This window comes from Halichoeres trimaculatus, unplaced genomic scaffold, assembly GCF_033239565.1.
Source record: "Halichoeres trimaculatus isolate MK-OKI-2021-1 unplaced genomic scaffold, fHalTri1.1 fHalTri1_scaffold_5, whole genome shotgun sequence".
In the NCBI taxonomy this organism is placed as follows: domain Eukaryota; kingdom Metazoa; phylum Chordata; class Actinopteri; order Labriformes; family Labridae; genus Halichoeres; species Halichoeres trimaculatus.
The window spans coordinates 5,414,646-5,430,949 of NW_027437183.1; the positions used below are offsets into that span (position 1 = coordinate 5,414,646).

Below are 16,304 nucleotides of genomic sequence, written 5' to 3' on the forward strand. Positions count from 1 at the left end.
TGAGATAAGTGACAATGCTCTGCCTCACACATCCGCTCAGGAGATTTGGCAGATGATTTCACTGATTTGTGTTTGATAGCAAAGTGATGACACCGATGGCGGCGCCACAATGTGACGCTTTGGTGTGTGAAATAAAAGTGTTTTCCGTCATGCACACATGACAGCGTGCAGAAAACACAAACTTTCCCTCCCCTCTTTCCCCGCTTCCCCCCCCGGCTTTTGATCATTCGAGCTACGTTTCTGCCACTCCGTTTGGGCCGATGAGATTAGTCATAGCCTGTCCCATCTGTTGTGTTCGCGACTCATTTGTTTACTCGCTGGTTCACATCAGAGCCTGCTGCGGCCGGGGGGGATTCCTTCAGCGCAGGAAGGGGTCTGGGCTCAAGGGTCAACCTGACTCAGTGATTCATCTCATTTCTCACTAATAGCTAAGATGAGCTGCATGGATCCCTTTCTTTTCTCATCAAAGTCAGGTAAAGTAAGGGAAAATGAGACATGTCAAAACCAGGAATATTTACAGACCATATGCAGATTTTGACTGTTTCATTCACAGTCCCTTCTGCTACTACTACACTGCAAACAAATAATAGTGTAACTTGAAGCTGAGATAATTAGAGAAAGCAGCATGTGTTCATTTGAAAAATGACTAGGTTCTCACCGTCATACACGTCTATGACTCATTCTTGAAGCCAAACCCCCCAAGCTAGCAAAATTAACAAAAACAAACATCTTTGAAAAGTTTCTTTAGGCAGGGTAAAAGAGCCAATGAGGAGACAGAAGAAAAGCAGGTACATCAAATATGTTATAGGTTGGGGGCTGCTGCCGGAAAAAAAAACAGAATCATCCCATATTTCACACTTAAACGGTGCGCCCCATTGTGAATCAATTTTGGATGCAATTTGTCCCGTATTTCCAGTTTGCCTTGAAAGCAGCACCATTCTGCTCAATTCAACATGAGTTAGCTTCAGCCTGCAAATAGTAGCAGTTGATTTGGTTGATTTTGAGGATGGAATAAGTGCTTCTCATTAATTGGGAGAGAGAAATGTACAGGAAGTAAGAAGTAAACATGTCCGTGCTTGTGACTGCTTCTGGTACTCCGCCCCATTGTAAAGCAAAAGGTGCAAAAATACAGACAAAAGTAATAAAATTGAAACGACTGGCTTGGACAGTGTCAGTGAAACAAATTCAAAGGACATGGAAAAATCTGTTCCCGAATGCTTTCTGCAGTGCATGGTGGTGTTTGTCGAACATGCAACAGCATGCAACTGGAAAGCAACATTACCACAACACAAGGACCAGTTCTGTGCATAATTGAGACAAAATGAGCATGTTCCTTGAGTTCCTTGTGAACTGAACCGCCTATTTTTAAACTCATGAAGGGAAACGTGAGCAAAGTTAACTCCTGGGGCATTGAGTGGCCGCTCACAATCTGAGAGGCGCCCAAAGGTGCCAAGAGATGAGTTGCCTACAGATGATGGGAGGTGCCGAGCACTGTGATCTACAGCAACAGAATTCAGATCTACTACTACAGCACTCTCTGTGCATTCAGCACAGCTCATCCTGCTGATGATTCACATAGTACGGTTACGGTTTTTCTACCTGTGATGCTATGACAGCATACAAGGATTCATGTATTCGGGGAATTAGCTCAAGGTATAGATTAAAAACACAGATAGCTCTACTGAAAAAAAGAACTTGTGGCAAAAAATGAACTTTATCTAGTTCATTTTCTGGACCATGAACCAAGTTCTAAATTTTCCAAAATGAACTATGAATTTGAACTAGTTCACTTTAACTGGTGTGAACTGAGCTTTGAGCTAGCTTAGTTTTTGTGTTAGCTGACACAACACTGGTCACAGTTCTCCAAACCTGAAGCATCTACAGATACGGTAATCTTATTAGCAACTTACAGTATATGATTGATTTAACTGTGTGGTTTTAAAAAGGCACAAATTATTTTTAAGCTACCATTGTTTTAAACTTCATATATTTTCTTGGATAGGTTATTTGTCATCAATAATTTAAGAATACAGACATTTTGTTAAGACAACATGAAAAAAATGTTCAATATTGATAACTAGTACCATTCATGATTTCAGAGAAAACAAGCAACAACAGGATAGACAGGAAGGACTTCACACGTATATATATATATATATATATATATATATATATATATATATATATATATATATATATATATGTGTGTGTGTGTGTGTGTGTGTGTGTAAGTGTGTGATGAAAAAAATAAAAAATATCAATCGCATGATTGATCATAGTTGACTGTCGATTAATCTCAAGTTGATGAAACATTTTTTTTATCTTTTCCAAATGTATCTCAAAGGGTTAAGTTTAATGTTTTGAAACTTAACAGCCTTCTTTGTTTCTGTTTTTTTTTGTTTTTGTTTTTTTTAGGCAGCTCAACACAAACTGACAGAGTTAATGCACCACAGCAATGAACATTGTCTTACAAGTACTTTTGGTCAGAAAAAAAAAGAAAGATAATTTCCTGGACAATCCACCCTTAAAAATATTATCTCACACAATGTGTATCTCGTTGGCCCTTTTTCAATTGTGCATGGCATATTCACACACACACACACACACACACACATATATATATATATATATATATATACATATATATGTCATATAAGCACAAATTGCAAGATGACAGGTGGTGAAATTAGTGGTGGGGAGAGTGTGGTGGGTCACATTTTTATATTATTTGAGCTCATACTCAAGTGGGAAAACATTGTATGTTACTGTAAGCAACAAACATGGCTGTTGTTAGCAAACATGGTTCTCCAATTAGTGTGTTACCTTAGCAAAATTTTTAAACAACCAACTGGAGCATTGTTGGCACTACAATCAAAAGGAGTGTAAAAGAATCGTCAGCGATAACAACACAAAACATAAATAACCCTTTATAAGCTTTAACAGAGTCTGACATTCACTTAGTATGCTTGTGCCTGCAAAACATTTGAACAGTCAGACAGTTGGTGATTCGAAGCGAGCCAGCGTTAGTTTTACATTATTCAGATGAGCAGAACAGCCACAGCTGGAAAGACTCACACTCAAATGAAACTCTGCAAAAAGTTGTCCACTATGTCTCAATGCACGCTAGACTGGAAATGAGCTCAGCTGTTTCCCTCCTGATTTGGCCATCCATCCTTTCATACATTTTTCATATCAACTCTCAGAAAGCTTATGATTCTCCTGGTTTTATCATATGGGATATCATCACACAATGATAGCTTCTGAGACGGGAACATCTCGAGAAATGAGTTCATCCTTGGTCACATTCTTTTATGTAGAAAACAGTCAAAGCCTCTCATCACCCTCAGGCATAAGAACATACATCCAATCAACACACACTCAAGGCTGCTCGGGCCTTTGCAGCAGAGTACTCTCAGTGCTAAGAGGAAGCCTGTCTGTACAGCGACTGCTCTCAAATTCAGATCACACATCTATAATGTTAATGTAAATCGAAAGTGGACTTCTCAGCTGAAAGTGAAAGCACAAGCCTTTCTACAAACACAGTTAAGAATATAAAGCTGCACGCCACACAACTAAGCCAGTGACAGGCGCCTGCACACACACAGGAAGCTATACATCTAATTTCTGCTCTGATGCTCAGATCAAACAAAATCAACTGTGTTCCATTCTTCATCCTTATGAGAATTATCAACGCAGAGGAAAAAGTAGGCCCCCAGGAATTCAAAACATATGCTGCATTCACCAAATGCATTCAATTTAGCCAGGGAAACACACTCTTACCATGTGATGTCTTCATGATCAAATAATCCATTTGTGTTCTGGTTGGCTGTGACGGAGTGGGTAGTTCTGACGGGCTCAAACCCTCACAGGGATGATTGCTTAAGTCTTCAGCAATGGCCAATTCCTCATCAGAATACCTGATTAGATGTCCCGGCCTGCAGACTGTGTTTACTCCTGGTCAGTGACTGACATCTTTCTGCTTTCTGTTTGTAACTGAGACTCCACCAAGGACATTTGTGGCATACGAAAGATTTATTGTGATACACACTGTGTGCTCAAAAAGTAAGAAAATGTACATAAGATCTGTTAATTTGGCTAAATTGGGTGAAAATAACCACCTACATTGATTACTGTTGCTTTGAGGGGTCAACAACAACTACCCTCTTGTAACCCAGCTGGCTTCTACCAAAAGAAAGGGATTCATGATTTCTAATGAACTCATCTCAAACTCCTGCCTGGTCTGCAGATGATCTCAACACATACAGTGAGGTCACAAAAACATAACCAAACTACATTTACATAAAGTTCAGTCACACGTTCCACTTTAAAGAGCATTTCTTAGTTCATCTGTCAAAACACCCCTCCCTTTCAGTAGTACATGGTTCCTTCCACTCAACTCACCTCATCAGCTAATGACAGGCAGCTGTTCCTGTTTGGTAGTTCCTGGTTTTGGAGGTGGATTCAAGTACTGCAGTGGATGACAGGTGACAAACAGATCCTACATTTAAGATGTTAAGCAGTATATATAATAGTTTATGAAGAGATAAAATCAAGGTGTGATTCATTTGTTTGGAAATTTACATTTTTTGTGTTTCTACTCTTGGGAATATTTGTGCTTTCACATGGTGGTAACTTGCAAATATAAGGCCCATTGGCCATGTGCTCAATGGTACATACGGATACGGATAGAGCCTTCTGTCCGAGCTCTGCATTTATTACATCCGTATATCTGCATGTTTCTATAAAGCTTACAGATACAGACCAAACAGAGCAGTATTACTGGAAACCATGGGGGTGGTGTTTCTGTTACTATACAAATACCCGAAACAAAGCTCTAGTGAGACATAAAGAAGAAATTGCAATGGCGTAACTTTTGTGATGTATTTAACTATCTTTTTTGATTGTGTTTTATGCAAGCGATAAAATTAGCAATACCTCCTCCATAGTCGCCATATTTATTTGAGTTTATTGTTGTCATAAACTTTTGCATTCTGGGCTGACCCCCCCCTCCCGGTGGATGTATTGGTTTACTGCAAAATCAACGTAAAGCAGGTATGGAAGCATGTGAGCAGTGACCGTAGCATTGTTTGAGAGGGACGGATACATTTTTGTACGTAAAGGTAGTACAAATGGGCCTTTAGCATGTTAGATGTCAAAGCTGGAGTGACCATGTAACCTGACAGCATGTGCACTTTGCTTTAGAACTATAAAAAAAACTGCAATTGACCAAAGTGCTGCACGAACTTAAAAAAAAAAAAAAACACTAAAAAACAAACTAAATAAACAGATAAATATTGGTTGAAAGGTAAAGATTAAAAGTAAATTAATAAATAGCTAAAATAAATATGAGAAAATTCAATTTTTAAATGTCACACTAAACAGCTGCAAACATTCAGACAGGTCTGACGTGAGTGAAACTGATCATTTTTCGTATTAAACTGCAGGGAGCAGCATTGAAGATATGAGGCACTGAATACTCTTGAAGGTTGGTAATTTAATTAAAACAACAATTATTTCATGTTGGGATGAGCATTTCAAGCAAAAGAGCCATTCGATATTTGCTTTTAACAATTCGAATATTATTAAGACTTTTTGCCACCAGCCCACATACATCTACCTGCCAATATTACTCTTTGACAAAGATGGAGAGGGCTGTCGTGCTCTGCACGTCGATCATCAAACTTACTTCTTTAGGGGACAGTTGACTGTGGATCTGTGGATAGTGCTGTACTTTTCCCTGCATGCCTCACTGTCACATGGCTGTTCATAGTTGTTGATGACTTGTGATGCGATAGCCTAGCCTTGCAGAGTTTGTGCTGTACCTCATTTTCGTTCGCTTTTTCCAATGAGTTCCCACACTTCCCAAATCATATTTGAATGTGTCCTCATTCTTGTTTTGGTGGTAAATCCTGTAACCGGTTCAATTCAGGTCTGGTTTCGTTCATTTTTACAGTTTGTTGTCGTGCTAAAGCTAAATACGATCTGGTTTGGACATGGTTTGTTGATTTTGGAAAGTCATTGGGCATTTTAGATGGTTTCCGTGCACAACTTCCTGTCCTGCTTGACCTGGTTTTTGGGAAATTGACGCGTAACAGCTCCAGCATCCTGCATAAAACTGTGATCTGCCCCAGACAGGGCAAAGCACTCGTCACACGACTATTGACTATTTGAAAATCATTTTTCATCCCTTGTTTCAATTCATCCTATTTCTTTATGATTTGTAGTTTAAAAAAAAATCCCATTGGCAAAGTATAGTTTTGTCAAGAAGAAGCCTTTTCAGAGATGCTCTACATCAAAACTGAGTCTAGTATTATCTATAATCTTTCTGCTCCAAGAATAATCTTCTATAATCTTCTCTGACCAAAGGTTTCTCACTTCAAGATTAAAGTCCACAACTCTTTTTGAACAATTAGGCTGTATAAGAACCCATAACTCTGACAGCTTTAATGGAAATTTGCACAACAGGTAGAAAAACGTTGGATAAAGGCAAACCAGCTTCAGATATTTAGAAAAATATCCCATTCAGAGGCCCTGTTGGTGTTGAAAAATGAATGTGAAAGCATCTATAATCCTACGTAAATCAGCAAATATAGACATGAAGTACATATTTCCCTGTATTGAAGGCCTGTGTGTTCAGCAGGCCCATTCATATATCAGATCTAAGTTTCTGCTTTGTCCGTCTGCTTTTGGTTATTACTCGGGATATTCTCTTCACCTTATCAGGAAGTGCCAATTATTTCATGGGGAAATGTCAGCGCCTTGCAGAAAGTTAACAACCCTTTCTCCTTGTTAGACATTTGCGGCAACTTGGCCTCAGATGTTGTTATAAAATATTGACAACATGTCTTGCAGCACATTTCACTGTTGCCAATATACTTTAGTTATACTGTGCTTGTCATTCTGACCGGCCATGTAGAAATGATGTTGCGATTATGTTGCAATGTGAGGAAATACAGTCCAATGTCTGGTGAAGGTCTCTTTTTATTAATTTTTCCTCCATCTCCACTGAATGTAGTCAAGATTTGTTTAAAGTAGAAGCTGGATCAGAGAGAAATTACTACATACCTCTGTTCTTTATGACCTGAGAAACAACCTGCTGTTCACCCGAGAAGCAAATGAGTATAGGAACTTCTATTGCAAAACTATGGACCTCTACCACCTACATTATCATAAAGTTATGTTTCTTGTTCAAAGTAAAACTACAGTATATCATCAAAATATTAACTATGATAATTGGCAATACTAAAATACTTTACCATTATTATTCTGATAGGTTTGGTGCAGTTCCCTGTCTGGATTCTTTGTGATGACCAATGTCTCAGACTCAGCGCTCTGTGTCCTCGTCTTTGGTTCAGGAGGGTTTCTGGTTCTTTGATGTGAGTTTATGTCTTGTGTTTGAAGCGCTATAAATGTCTATAGATAATGCCGTAATTTACACTGAGTGACTTGTGTGTCTGATTGCTGATGTCGTCCATCCACTCAATGATTTCACAAAAAGCAGGAAGGGCACCATGCGTGTGATGTAGCTCTTTGCAGTATCACGGTAATTTTTGTGGCCCTTGGTGGATCCAGTGTAAGCTGACTCGTTGACTCGAATGGAAACCTTTCTGATCCGGTGCTGCGATAGATCTGGTGTATTTAGGCTGTGTTGCTGTCCCTCCTGGAGGGAGACATCATTACTGAGGCTGTGATCACAGCCGTTTAACTGCCTGTGCATGGACCCAGTGTCTGTTGTGGACTGTAAGCCTGTAATCTCTCGCTTTGCTGTCAAAAGACAAAAACACACAATACTTCTGGGCGGCTCAGAGCCCTGTTCTCCTAACTGTCACTTCATCTGCTGGCACACAAAGCCTGATAAGAGATTAAGTGCCGGGCTGGGACACAGTGAAGAAACCAATCCATTCATTGTGCTATGGAGACAAAAAAATCTTTGCAAAATTTCTAAACCTGCAGAAGAATGGCTCAAATCAATTACAAATCCACAAAGCCAAGGGCGCCACAGAACATATAAGACGTCATGGTGCGTGGAACTGACTTTCACAGGAGCCTGAGGAGCTGTGTTACGTACGCCACCCTTCACATCTTGCATAACACAAAGCCAACAGTCATTACTTGGAGTAAATTAGCCCTGGCTGACTCCATTACATGCCTGTGAGCTTTAATGTAGGGAGAAGTCTTGATGAGTCCCAAAGACTTCCCTGAGCCCACGCTGGCTTCAGATCTTGTGTGGAATTTCTCATTCTATAATGTGTCCTCTAAATTATCTTTGCAACTGAACCCAACCAGGGAAAGTGAAGCGCGGCGTGAGCAGGGATTTGTTGGCAAATGTGTACCCAAAGGCACGTCTTACATCAAAAGTAGACTTAATTAAACCGATAGAATACAGCAGCAGTGACAGCTCTGTGGCGCTTCGCCTCAGTAAAACTTAACAGCCACTAAAGTTTCTTCTGAGTAATGATTAATGCTTCCAATTTCTGTGATCTGTATTGAGCGCTGCATCATGGGTAATTAAATGATGGTCTACAGAGCACTGACTGCTCTCGTAAAATGAAAAGGCCGTAATTATCATGACGCCTGGTTACCCTCTGTCTTAAATACTAATTGTGTATCAATAACCGAGCGGAAGATGTCAGAGAATTAAAACCCAAAACAAGCCGCGCCGGGGAGATAGCTCACAGCTGCAGCGCCGCGGCAGTCAATAACGTTAATTTCTACCCCTAAAAAAACTTTGAGGGAGACTTTTCCAATGCTTACAGTGCATATTCATTCATCCAGCAGTTTCACAGGTTGAAAGGCGCTCGCACAAAGGCATAAAAAGTAAGACGAGTAAAACCAACAAATTGAATTACCTGCTTCAGACGTGTTTACGTTGTCGAAGATAAAAAAACAGCGTGGTGTAAATCCATCAAAATGCAGCGAGGCATCCCTGAAACTTATTTTTATTCCTTCACATTTTATCTTGTATATAAAAAAAACACCTGCCAGGCTCAGAGGCAGCTGTATTTAAAGGAAGATTCACTCTCTGAATACTGACAGTCGTACTTGTAACACCTCAGTGACCAAGAATATAGCTTTCCCCCTCGGTAAATACAATAACAAAAGCGTTCCACGTTTCAAAGCAGAGGGTTGTGCCGTGTGGAGCCGTTTATACTTTCCTCATTGATTCATAAACAGGTTTCATTTTCACAGGCAGGAATACAACCTCAAACACAGGCCTGCAAATATATAAACAATCCAGAGAAGTCTCCTGGGACTGTGAGGCTGTCCGGGAGACAAAAGTATAATATAGGAGGAGAATATTGATGTTTCCTTTACTACCATTTAAATCAAGCCTGTTATTTTTATTATTGTTGTCCCTCTCAAAGATAAATAGGGTGATAAAAAGAGACGCCCGCCCCGCTCTCGTTGACATTTTAGGGAGTCCTTTCGGAGCACTAAAGACGCCCACATGATGGATACCACTGCTCTGTAGATGCTTGAGGATGCAGAGGCGGATGAGGGAAAAGAAACACACGATCAGAACACAGAGGAAAGGGTAGAGGTGAAGGCGGGTAACAGCAGAATGCAAGAAAAACAACACTGGAAAGATAAGAAAAAGAAAGCGACAGGCAGAAAAAGTCCATCAGCAAGAAAACTCCAGGACAGCGTGGAACAGGGGGAGCTACACGCAGGGAGAGCAGTACTGAGACAGAGACAGAACAGACAGCCACAGCAGCAGCCGTCAACCAGAAAAGATGAAGAAAAAAAAAGTCGACAACTTGACACCCTCTCCTCTTTGTCTCTTCTTCTCTGTTTTCAGCACACCGGCCTGTAGAGAAGCTCCCCAGAGGCAAGTCTGCGTTTCAGCTCCTGCCACAGCAGCCTCTTCTCCTTTTGGGCACCCTTCATGAAGCCTCGATTTTATGGAGACAGGTAGGGCTTCACCTCATTCTCCAGCCCATGGGGGATGTACTCATAGACAGGGGGGCTGCCTGGCCTGTGGGTGAAGTGGGTGAGATGGGAGAAAACAAAACAAGGGCCTTAGAAGCATAATACTGGAGAATACTATCAGAAACAGATATTCTTTGTTCATCCCCAAGAGGGGACTTGCTTTTTAGTTACAGCTACTCCTACAAAAAATGTTAGAATTGAAAGTAGAAAATATGAAATCACAAGATTCAAGAAATTACAAAATATACAAATATAGAATAAACCAGAATAGAATAGAAAATACTTTATTTATTCCCATGGGGAAATTCAGGAGGACTCACAGCAGCAATACAAGAAAACAAAAGTAACAAAGTGTATAGAAAGTGCAAAAAGCTCCATAAGAAAATAGATGCTGACAGCTTGTCCTTCATTGTCCAGCCAGCCTCCACCTCCACAGGGTCCAGGACTGAGCTTCTTCAGCAGTCTGTTCAGTCTCTGTCTCCTGGATCCTGTCTGCTCACAGCAGGTGAAGTTCTTCCAATGTGGTGTTGGTGCCTGGTGTTAGCTCTGCTAGCCATGTCTGTGAATAGCATGATACTACTCTGCCTTCTGGTATTCCCTCTGTTGCTGGGTTAGCACGGCTAGCTTGTCCATCTTATTGGAGATAGATCTTACATTCCCAATCACGATGGATGGAAGGACAGGTCGATGTCATCACTTCTTAGCTCACTCCTGAGAACCAGCACGTCGTCCTCACCTTGTGGGGAAACATCCGGACTTGCACCAATTAGCATCAACATGCTAAAGGCTGCTAACAGCTGATTTGACATGTAAACAATGCAGCCATGGTTACATGTAGGATCTCCAGACAAACACAGGAGCAAAAATAGTAAAAATATCACTAAAGACCAAACCAGTTTGGTGTCCATGACCAACAAATGAACAGTACAGAGTAATGATCCACTCTAAATGCAGAGAGGATAAAAAAGAAATGAAAAAAATCACAAGAAACAGACAAAGAAGAGAGAGCTGCTGCAACAGGCAGCCACAACTAACATTGTTCTGTCTGACAGTAAGGCTCCTGTGTCCACCATCACTACAAAATTAATCACAGATATTGTTTCCAATAAATCTAAATTCTAAATCAATCCAATCCTGCTATGAAGTTGCATTTTGAAATAACCTTTATTGGTGGTTATAATCTCGTATTAAAGTGTGGATTAGGGTCAGACATATTCAGAAGGGAGACTTTTTCGAGATCACTTTCAAAATAATTACACTCCCTTTAAAGGGTTGAAATAATACAAAACAGTCACATTTTTGATTAGGACAGAAGTTAATTAAAAAACCTGAGCAAAAAATCCTCCAATGTCCTCACAGTGTCATAAATTAAAGCGTTTGACAAGAGTTAAAGTTAGCCCTGCTAAATGTGAATAAACAAAATATTTAAACTCCAGCTGTGTTTCCTCTTTGCTGACTCTATATGTCTGCATATATATTTGAATCTTATCAAATTATTTCTTGTAGCCAGGTAAACAAAAGCTCAGTATATATACTGTGTTTTTGGAGTAAACTGGAATATTTTGTGCCTCCAAACACTCTCATTATGGTGTTGCTGTTGGACCAAGAAGTCACACAAGGAATGTAAAATGCTGAAAACAAACTTTTTCAGCTTTCTTCACCTAAAGGACGAAAAGGGATTATCAAGTTTTATGGAGCTTGTTTCTAGTTGTTTGTCACTCTGTAAATCAAGCCACCATTTACATGTAGTTCAGATTTCTGTATGGTGGTGTTTTTTTTCCCCTCTATTTATGTGCAGTTTGGTGAGATTTGGAGTAAAATTGCTGAAAGACTCATTATGAAATGAGTCTTGTGAGTGAATATCTACAGTTTCACTTGTTAGAGTTTTAGCGGCAGAACTTCCTCTAATCTGACAAGTTTCGTGCATTTGCTGAATTTCTACAAGAGGATCTGTTGTCTGCTTGTCAGACTCACGTACTGTGACTGTTTTAGACCGGATTCATTACTGTAAGTGTCTTTTGACAAACCCACAGTTGCTTGGTGTCTTTAAAAACAGTGAGAAGCGGTGGAATAGGTGTCAGGCAGAGAACAGAGAGCTCAACTCCCTTTTCCTTCATTTCATCTAACAACTTCTTTATTGTTCAGAGATTTAACCACACAGCTCCGACTGCTCCATCTCCGGAGAAAACATCAAAGCAACACGTGTGCCTGTTTGCATCAATCCCGGTCAAGGCTGTCTCAACTTCAGCTCCACATTGACAGACAAGCGCCTGCCGCTGCCGCCGTGTCCGTCTCTGACTGACAAACAAAGTGTTGAGAGCCAGCAGCAACGCTTTGTTAAGACAGCTTGTCAATATGGAGGTGTCGCAGTCCATACGTCACTGCGAGCTGCAGACTGACTTCCACGTCTGCTCTCCATCCAGTGGACTGCAGGGTGTGTGTGTGTGTGTGTGTGTGTGAGTGTGTGTCCCTCTGAGGCTGAATAACAGATCCTAAAGAAGCCTCAAATCCTCCTTATTGAGGGGGAAGCTGATCTCATCACACAGGCCCAGCAGTTGAGCAGAGGACACCTTGTTCTCTGTGAGTGAAAGACCCCGCTCATTCATTCTGAATGAGACAGAGACAGAGCAACAGAAACCACTTTGTTTTCACACAGATGCTAAGCTGTGAAAATACACATCAATACTAAGTGTGTTTACAACAGCTTGTTTGCTCAGACCTCTTCAAGGTGTGTTGCCCTGTGTCCTCCTTATGTGAAGCCACCATTATGTCGTCTGCAGTCTCACCCAGCACAGAGTCCAGACACCTCACACTCATGTGAACAAGAGGCAATTCATCCACGTTAATATCCCGAAGTCTTTCTGTGAAGAGTGGATTAACTCACTTCTAATAATATGTTGTCTGTGGCAAACATCTTGAGGATCAAAGTGTTTCATGACTCATTTACACAATACTTCTAATTTACAACGTAAGATTTATAAAGAAGTGCAGGGCTAACTCTACTTTACTTAACACTTTTACACCCCAAAACACAAATTCAGGGACTGCTTCCTGATTTCCTGCCATGTGACTAAATTATAATTCTCACCTCATGCTCATGTTGATGTTTACATCGAATCTAACCGACACTTGAGGGTGGTCTTTGTGCTCAGCATATTGATAACCACAAGAAGGGTTCTTTAAAGTGATACTCCGGGATGGAACAAGTTGGGTCCTATCACAAGGTTTAGGGCAGAAATTACCCCTACAGCAGTGTTTTTGTGCAGCAGAAGCTCAGAGCGCACGCACCAAACACCCCCTCCCTGCTCCTCTGCTGGTTTCCTCTGCACTCAGATGGGGCCATATTTTACTTGACCAAAAACACAAATAAACGGACTCCCACCCAAAAAATTTGATATCGGTCTGCATTCACGCTTTATTTAGAGAATTTTCAGCGCGTTACTTTCACACAAAACAGCGCTAAATGAGGCTCTAGTTCTCATCGTGTCTCTTCGTCCTGGCAGACTACCTGCGTTTTGTTTATATCTGGCACGCCGCGCGCACAGACTGATACACTAAGCGGCGAGCGCCTCTTTGCCAGCTGTGGCTCTGCAGCGGAGGTAGCTCCATTTTACGACACGATGAGAACTAGAGCCTTATTCAGCTGTGTTTTTGTGTGAAAGTAACGCGCTGAAAATTCTCTAAATAAAGCGTGAATGCAGACTGATATCAAAGTTTTTTGGTGGGAGTCCGTTTATTTGTGCTTTTGGTCAAGTAAAATATGGCCCCGTCTGAGTGCAGAGGAAACCTGCAGAGGAGCAGTGAGGGGGTGTTTGGTGTGTGCGTCCTGGGCTTCTGCTGCACAAAAACACTGCTGTAGGGGTAATTTCTGCCCTAAACCTTGTGATAGGACCCAACTTTTTCCATCCCGGAGTATCACTTTAAACTTCATATAACAGCAGATCATCAGGATGAGCTCTTCCTAAAGGTTTTCTTTTTGTTTTGTTAAGTCAGCTAAACTACTTACAAAAAATGATACCCCAAGCTGTACTCTTGCCTCACTTTCTTGTAATGTAATGCTTTTAAATGGCTTAGGAAACAAGTCGTTTCTCTGTCTTACAGCACATTCCCAGGTCCCATTTGCTCAGTTTAGAGAAAACATTCTGCAGGACAAACTCCTCCCTGTGAAGCAGAAGCAGTGGTTTCCTTAAGGTGACAGTTTGTGTCCTTTCTCAGTTACATCATGAAACGAGGGCAACATCATCACTGAGCTTTTCTCATGTCACATGAAGGTTGAAGTTGAGGTCTTATCCCCCTGGTACCCCCTGTTGGAGCTTAGCATGTTTTAAAGCTCAAAATAAATAAACAAATAATGATCTAAACGTGTAGATTTTCAAACATCTACACATTTGTGTGTTGTAGGAATCCCTGAATAGAATAGAATAGAAGACTTTATTGTCAGCCACCACAACAATAAAAACACAGCAGTAAAGCACACAACACTAGAAACACACAACAAGTCCATAAATACATAGATAAATAAATAATCCACTACAATTCCACTACGCACATAAGTTACTTGAGACACAGCTCATAGTTCATAGTTCATTCGAGATTGTTGGTTTAGAATATTCACTGCAGAGGGCACAAATGACCTTTTGTATGCCGCTCTCCTAACTAGAGGAACTCTGAGCCCCCTTCCTGATGGCAACAAAGCAAACGCAGAATTGAGAGGGTGGGTGGTATTGCTGTAGATCAGGACACTTTTTTTTGTTAATAAATGTTTACATATTTCCTGAAGCTGCATCTGCTTGTCCCCTATTATTTTACTGGCTTGGTTAACTACCCAGGTCAGCTTGTTCCTGTGTCTAACTGAGAGATTCCCATACCAAGAAATGATGTTAAAGGAGAGACCGGTAGACCATGGCCAGGGTTTGCTTACTGGCATTAGAGCTCTTCAGTTGCCTGAGGAGATGGAGTCGCTGTCTTGACTTTTTGTAAATGCTATCTGCATTTTCCTGGAAAGTGAGGTTATTATCTATGATTGTGCCAAGATATTTAAACTCAGCGACCTGCTCCACCTCCTCCCCTCTTATGCTTACAGACCTGAAGATGGACCCCGTGCCTTCTGCTTCAATTCTCCCTCCTAAACACATCTTCTTAGTTTTGTTAGCATTGAGGTCGAGGAAACTCTCCTCAAACCAGGTGGTGATTTGGTTGATGTACTGAGAGTAAGAGGAGCAGCAAGCATCGTGCAGGCCGGCAATCAGGACCATATCATACGCATATTTAGTGAGGGAGAGGTTTTTGTTGTTAGGCTGCAGCTCATTTGTGTACAGGGAAAATAAGAGGGTTGATAATACGCAACCCTGGAGAACACCGGTGTTTAAGACGAGACAGTCAGAGAGGGTGTTATTAACACACACCCTTTGGGGTCTTTCTCTAAAGAACTCCGTGATCCACAAAATGAGGTTGCTGCTGACATTCAGGTCACATAAGCGTCTCAGGAGAATGTGGGGCTGAACCGTATAAAAAGCGGAGGAAAAATCCATAAAAAATAAACTGACATACGTTTTAGCGGGACTATCTAGAACATAAAATACTTTACCCAGGAGGCGAATCTGTCTGTAAGCTGTTTAAAACCGTCTTCTCAAAAAAAAAAAGAAAAAAAAAAAGCACCAGATCTTCACAAGATCTCCAAACTAGTTCATGACAAGTTAGAGGGTGCAAGCATCAAACACCAAGGTCTGCTTGTAGCTCCGCCTCAACAAGCCTCCAGAGCGCTGACCAATCAGAGGGAAGGTGGTTTGTGAAGCTGGGAGCCTTAAAGAGACAGTAGCTAAGATGAAGTGTGTTGGTCAGAACCTAAAATGAGGGCTTTCTAAAACACCAGAGTGGGAGAAAAAATTTTTTTAACCTGCATTATGTAAAGCTTTAACACTCAAGTGGCAACATAGACCTAAAAATGTAAAAATTTTAAAAGTACGTAGTAGGTGGTTTCGAGAACAGCCAGTGACCTTTTGCAACCAATGGTGTCTCCCCCTGCTCCCCTCTTAAGACAAATTGCAGTTTAAACTTGCCACCTCTTTGGCTTCATTTCTAACACTAATACACTACCTCCTCTTCCTAATTAACATTTTGAGTACAGTCTGTGTTTTCACTCTCCAGATGCCCTGATGCATTTTATGAAGGTGTCAGTATTCGGGTCACACTTCGCTTCATCGGTGTTGAAACTCCGTCCGGTTCCAGTCTCACCCCTGCAGTGCTCCCTGAACTGTGCGTAAGCTTTGTAATTCTTCCTCTTCATGCTTCTTGCCTGGAGGTTGAAACACATTTGCATGCTCATTACTTCTAATTACATCATGTATTGTGTCCATAAATGAGAAGAAAAACAA

General features: G+C 41.0%; 1 long non-coding RNA gene across 2 annotated transcripts; it reads left to right on the forward strand.

The window, feature by feature from the left end:
- The first annotated feature begins 4,439 nt into the window (after nucleotides 1-4,439).
- Nucleotides 4,440-12,270, forward strand: LOC141790749 (uncharacterized). Of its 2 annotated transcripts, none has more exons than XR_012598280.1 (3): nucleotides 4,440-4,484; nucleotides 9,800-9,912; nucleotides 12,076-12,270. It is a non-coding gene; the product is annotated as an uncharacterized LOC141790749 (long non-coding RNA). The 2 variants fall into 2 exon arrangements; XR_012598281.1 differs by having other exon boundaries at nucleotides 4,482-4,554.
- The last annotated feature ends 4,034 nt before the right edge of the window (nucleotides 12,271-16,304 follow it).